The sequence below is a fragment of the Bidens hawaiensis genome, unplaced genomic scaffold, assembly GCF_021521415.1.
Source record: "Bidens hawaiensis isolate Kalapana, Puna unplaced genomic scaffold, B.hawaiensis_p1.1 tig00021322_1, whole genome shotgun sequence".
Lineage (NCBI taxonomy): Eukaryota > Viridiplantae > Streptophyta > Magnoliopsida > Asterales > Asteraceae > Bidens > Bidens hawaiensis.
Genome location: NW_027493293.1, coordinates 227,164 through 233,969, shown reverse-complemented (window position 1 = coordinate 233,969; position 6,806 = coordinate 227,164).

The following is a 6,806-nucleotide window of genomic DNA, read 5'->3' as shown; positions in this document are numbered from 1 at the left end:
AAGAAAGATGGGATGTTTATTCATCAGACTAAATATGTCCAAGACGTTCTCAAACGCTTCAAGATGGAGGACAGCACTCCATTTGATACTCCAGTTTGCGTCAACCACAAACTGGGTGCTGACTCAGACAGTGATGCAGACGTGGACCCCACACAATATCGGGCAATCATAGGTTCTTTAATGTATTTAACTGCATCTATACCTGATATTATGTTTGCAGTTTGTCTTTGTGCTCGCTTTCAGGCAAACCCAAAGGAATCTCACATGAAGGGTGTGAAGAGGATATTGTGGTATCTCAAGGGCAAGCCTAAGCTGGGGTTGTGGTACACGAAAGGGGGAGACTTGGAGTTAGTCGCTTACACGGATTCTGACTATGAGGGATGCAATCAGAATCGGAAGTCGACAACAGGTGGATGCCAGTTTCTTGGAAGCAGATTAGTGTCATGGCAGTGCAAGAAGCAGACCTCTGTCGCCATCTCTACCTGTGAAGCAGAGTACATGGCAGCATCGAACTGCTGCTCCCAGTTTCTTTGGATACAACAGCAGTTACGCGATTACGGTCTGAATTTCACTCAAACTCCTATTTGCATTGACAACACTGCAGCGATCTCAGTAACTAACAATCCCGTAAAGCACAGTAAAACTAAACACATTGACATACGTCATCATTTTATACGGGATTGTGCTGAGAAGAAATTAATAATGCTTGAAAAGGTTGACTCATTAGATAACTTCGCTGATTTGTTTACTAAAGCGTTTGACAAAAATCGTTTTCAAAACCTTGTTGAGCTAAATGGGATGATCAATCTCGAGTAACCGTGTTTTTCTTTTATTTAAAAAAAATAAAAAAAAATAAAAGTCACTATCGCTTAGAATTATGTCGGTTGCTTCAGTTTGAAGGACATATCTTCGGATATGATTGGTCCTCATTTCTACCTGTAGAGTATGAGGATAGCCATTAACCAGATGACTGAAAGTGACCGGGGCGGTTTATGATGTGTTTTTATTCTTTTGCTGAAAATTGGTCGTTCATACTTAGTTAGAAGGACACATACTTGTATGTGGTCGGTCCAGCTGATCCATTGGATCTTCAGGATAGCCGTTTACCTGAAGACTTTGACTTGATCGGGGCGATAGAAGTTAAAAATATTTTAAGGGGAGATGAAATAATTTTTCAAGTCTACTACTTCGTAAGAAGTTTCTTTACTATGTTTAAAAGAAAATTGATCCAACCTTGGAAAGTGATAGATAAACTGATTCTGTGTGCTTAACTAGTGAAGTTATTAGGCCTAAAAGACTTTAGAAAAATCATTGTATGTCATGGTAGCTTTTTATGGTGCGTAAAAGTAGCAGTGATACTAACTAACTCTCCTCGATTTTAAGTGAAAACTCATTAAGAGTTGTGCATGTCTTCATATATATCTTTCCGAATGATAGGCAGAAAAGCGATTACCCAGTTATACACGAGCCCGTGAGTGTTCTGATTCCCGAGAAGATAGTGTGTCAAGAAACTGCAGTGATCCAGATTCGAAACTTGCAGTAGTCTACTGTTTACGACTATGGAAATCTTTAAAAAAAAATATTATTTAAGCCTTCTGAAGTCTATTATGTTATACTTATCAATCAAGAGGCAAGACCGAGAACGAGATGAATATCGAGATGTATTTACGGATTAATCAGACACTACGGGTCGAGGTCAACTCGGGGTGACTTGGGGAAAGCCAAATACGCTTTGAGAATAGATAGGAGACATCACATTCTCTGATGTGTTGCCCATTTATATTTTGAGCTTAATTGAACCTAACCCGTATCACAGAAGCGATGAAAACCATACTAAGTTATTTACCTGCTTACAACCTGTCTCTTTATGTCATAATACAGCTGAACATGGATCTGTGTGACAGTCACTTAATTAGTATGATTCCTGTTTGGATCTTTTCTAAAACTTGGTAGTCCCTGTCGAGACTGAAATTTGATCCCGTGTACTTTATTTCTAAGATTTTATTCTACTTATGTCGTTTTTATGGTTTTATACCTGGTTACTTGGTTCTTGATCGTATCATTTAACTCTTTAAAGGAAGTTTTAATTGTTAATTGCAAGATGTTCAAATTATAAGGGTTTGTTTTTGTAAAGTTTAATATAGGCGAAGTTGCTTAAACAGGCGAAGTTATGGGATAAGCGAAGTTAATCCTAACTTCGCCTGTATAACTTTGACACTATACAAGGGAATTTTCTAGTCAAACTATTTATTATTATCAAAACCCAGCGAAGTTAGTGTATTAACCATCGAGCGAAGTTATCTGTTGAATCACTCAGTGTTGTTTTTCTCGATTGCAACTCGCGTAAAAAGTGTGTAGGTGTTGTTTAGATGATAATCTACGTCGATTACGTTAATCAGAGGTCGTTTCGACCCTATTTGTGACCTCGTTCATTCAAACCCTTAACACCCGCTTTTCAAACTTATTTTCACGTGATCGTAATCATATTGATCGTCTAGATCTCCATAAAATCATGTATTTAAGAGTCCACAATCAACAAATTATCCAATTTCACCTCGTTTGGCCGACTAATCTGTTGCCGCTTCAGATTCAGGCGAAGTTACAGTTTAGGCGAAGTTATCCTTAACTTCGCCTAACGCTTAACTTCGCCCGTTGATTTAATTTTTAACAGAATAAGAGGCGAAGTTGTGGTTAGGCGAAGTTATCATCAACTTCGCCTGGCCCTTTATTATTTTTTAATTAACTGTTATCAGGCGAAGTTAAAGTTAAGGCGAAGTTGTTCCCAACTTCGCCCCACCCCTAACTTCGCCTGTACAGTATAAATCATAACTTCGCTCATGGTAATAGGCGAACTTGTGATTTGACTTGACGATTCTCTAACTTAGACCGTTTGTAGTGCAGATATGGCAGTTGTAGCGGGAGCAGGTGGTGCAGGTGGTGACGAAGGAGGAGATAACAATCGGCAGTTTTTCCCGGGGCATAACATGTACATAACTTTGGACCCGGATGCGAGCGGTGTTGATGATTTCCGTGAAATCATCACGTTTCTTATCCGCTCGCGTATCTTCCACGCTATTACTACAACACTGCCTATCTCTTTGCCAAACATAGAAGATTTCTGGCAGACAGTTGAATATGATTGTCGAGTCGAGCCCCCAGTTATGCGTGCAACGGTTAACAATCAGGTAGTGCAATTCTCGTCTGAGCAGATCAGGGTGGCTTTGCAGTTTGGGGATGAAACGAGAGACGATCCTACAGACTTCGTAGCTCCATTCAGAGATGGTGCTTTTCTAAGAATGGGATATTCTGGTCCATTGGGGGATACTCAAAGACGAAAGGGGTTCTTGTTGGACCAATGGCGCTTTCTCATGCACGTGATGATCGTGTGTATGTCGGGGAGAAAGGCTGGTACAGATGGAATGGGTGCAACGATGCAGTCGGCGATGACAGCACTGACTTACAATAAGCGTTATAGCTTTAGTCAGATGGTGTTCTACGAGATAGACCGTCAAAGACGAGCGGTGGCGCGTGAGAGATTCCTGATGTATCCAAGATTCCTTCAAATGATCTTGAATCACGTTGCTCCCACGTTACCTCAGCGCCGCCCGATTAGATATGTGGAGAATGTAAGCAAGAGAATCTTCGCTCAGTGTAGATCATCAAGTGCAAGAAGTAAACCTGAGCTCCGTCCTCGACATACTCCGTTGTTTGGGTATTTGATCAATCCAGAGTATGTTGCAGCTCGTGGGGACGAGTTTCGGGATCCGGCACCACAACAGGCAGAGGCACCTCAACCACCACCTGTGGTTCAGCAAGCTTTACCTGCTGCTCCTGTTGTGGCACCGGAGGAAAATGTAGACCTTGAAGCTGCGTTTGGCGGTCAAGGATTCTTTGATATGGAACGTGTTGATCCAGAGGAAGATGTACAAGTCTCGGTTGCACGGGTTACTAGTGTGGATGTGGCTATGACAGCTACGACGGAGGCTGATTCTGATTCCTCAGATGATGATATGGCTGAAGCTAGACGGATTTTAGTTACACAAGAAAGGATTCATGGGAAGAGAAAGAGAGACACCGATGACAGTGATTCGGATTTTGAGGAAGATTTGCATCGGTTGGTTCGAAGAGCGAGAAGGGAAAGAGCAGGTGCAGGTTCGGGAGCTGGTGAGAGTTCAAGGGTGGTTCGTTTCTCTCCACCCGCACTGTCTGGTATGACTATAGTCCCTACATCATTGCCAGTTACAGGGCCAAGCGCCACGGATGTTCCCGTGGTGACTACCTCATCTTCGTTTGGCATACCACCCACAACATTCCAGCTCTCGGCTCCGGAGATTGTGTCCTTGCCACCTCCATCTCTTACTCCATCGGAGGTCGTAGCAAGGTTTTTTGAGTCGACGGTTGTCACCACTGCAGGGTTGTCGGTTACGATACCACCTGCGGTTACGTTTCCACCTGTTTCTGAGGTGCCGGTTACATTGGGAATCCCTCCTCCGTATGCTCAAGACATATCACATATGAGGTTTGATTTCGATGCAACCTTATCCGACTCGGAAAGAATAGCAGCGCTTGAAAGGGTCGTGGCAGAACAATCAAGAGTAAATCTAATCCAGACTCATGCTATTCATCGCCTCATTGCGGAGAATCAAATTCAGTCGTCCCTCCTGATCGAGCATGGTAAAATATTTGATGCCTTGAAACAGTTCTTGGCATCTCAGGGGGAGACGAGCTGTAAGGGTGACGAACTGAGGACGAAGAAGAGAAACGATCGAGACGATGATCCCAATGCATCGAAAGATGCAGGTGGAGAGTTGCCAAGAACTGAACTTGGGACTTCCACATCTCAGGGGGAGTCAACGAGTGCAGCTGGTGGTTCAGGGGTGATGATGTGGTGGTTGTGGAGGCTGAGGAGGTTTGGATGATGATGTTATAGGTGATGAGGATGTGTTACCATTGGAAGAGATCGAGAAGATAGGAGCTGAGATCGTGATTGACAATGAAGTTGAAGAAGGAGAGATTGTGGAGGAGAACATTGAGCATGAAATTCCGGCAGTTGAAAAGTCAGATCTGGGTCAAAATACGGAATGTGATGAGACTGAATGGGAGGAGCAGCCAAGATGGAAAGAAGGCTACGCTCAGTGGTTCGTAAAGACTAAGAAACCAGCGGTCCCTACTATGTTCAAGAAAAGTTACAACATCAAGGGTTATGCTGAATCGAAAAAGGGGATTATTTGCTGGTTATATGATGAGCAGTTGAGGCTCTTTGTGATTAAACAGTATGATGGGGTTCAGTATTTCAAGAGATTGTTGAGGTCGTTGAATACGTTGCCTGAGTGTGAGGTGAAGGACTTAGCCAGGTTGGGGTTGATAAACAGGAGTGATGATAACATGGCTAGGATCATTGGGAAGATAGTCTGGAAGGAAAGCATAAAGGAGAAAAAGTTCGAGCTGTTGAAACCGCAGAAAGGAAAGCTCGTTGAAGACAAAGACAGAGGAATGAGAGCAGACGGCAAGCCTTGGATAATAATGAAGTATAAGCCGATCCGGTGTCTAAAAGAAGTGCCGATGAAACAAATGTCCAAGGATGTGCTCAAGGATCTGAAATGGTGGTACGTTGATAGTGAGACGGCTGAAGCGGTGTTTGAAGATAGAGATATGAAGCTACTGCCAAGGGGGAGTCTAAGCTGATGAGAGTGTATGATCCAATGCACTTAGTGAATTTGTCTCAAGCTGATCTGCAGGTGCTAAATGAGAAAAAGATATTTTATATTCCTGCCTGGAAAGAAGAAGCAAAGAAATATCAAAGAGTAGTTTCAGTTTGTGTACGAGAAGGCGTTCATGCTTGAAGATGGAAGATACAAGATTTTTGGGATTACGAGACACGTGTTTGAAGATAGAGATATGAAGCTACTGCCAAGGGGGAGTCTGTTGGTGCATGATGTCAGTAGTTAAGTATCTAGTGTCTGTAATCGTGTTATTTGGTTTTTGTATTAATGTTTAAGCGAACTTGTTTCACAAGTTCGCCTGATAGGCGAACTTGTGGAACAAGCGAAGTTAGTGACAACTTCGCCTAGCATGTTAGGAGAAGTTGTCGAAGTGTATTTAAGGTTGGGATACGGCTTGTATGTGATAAGTTGTTTAGTTCGTGTAATCGGTGATTGACATATCACGTGTTATTAGTTGCAATACAACGTGTCTTTTGAGTATTGTAATGTGTGTTTGCTTGTGTTTAACGTGTATCGTCTTCTACGCTCGTATCGTCTTACGTAGGGATTCCGCACCTACGTAGAACGAGATATTTCCGTGTAGATCCGGCTGGGAACCTACAGTTACTATTCGTCCGGTGCGTTTCCCAAGCTTGGGACACCCTTTTGTTTTTTTATTACAGAGTTACTATTCGTCCGTGTGCGTTTCCCATGTGTGGGACACCCTTTTGTTTTGTCTGTGAGCCTTTTGGTTATATATACCTACACCACATTTGTGAAACTCATATACCTACATAATTTTAAACTATTATTTTTAGTTAATAATGGATTGCTCGTCATCATCATCATCATCCAGATCCTACAAGGCTGCCCTTAGAAGGATATTGAGGCTCAAATCGAGATAGATAAAGCTTGTCGGGAAACTCTTACTGAAGAATTTGTAAAGACTAGCAACAACTTGGATGCCAGGGATGTCATTGCAAAAGTTCTTACTCGAATGCCCGCTAGTACTATCTGAGATCTTGCTGTTTTGTTTATGGTTGATGTAGGACAGAGAGAGCTTGACGAGTTAAAACTTTTGGGCAAGGCAATTCTTGAACTGAA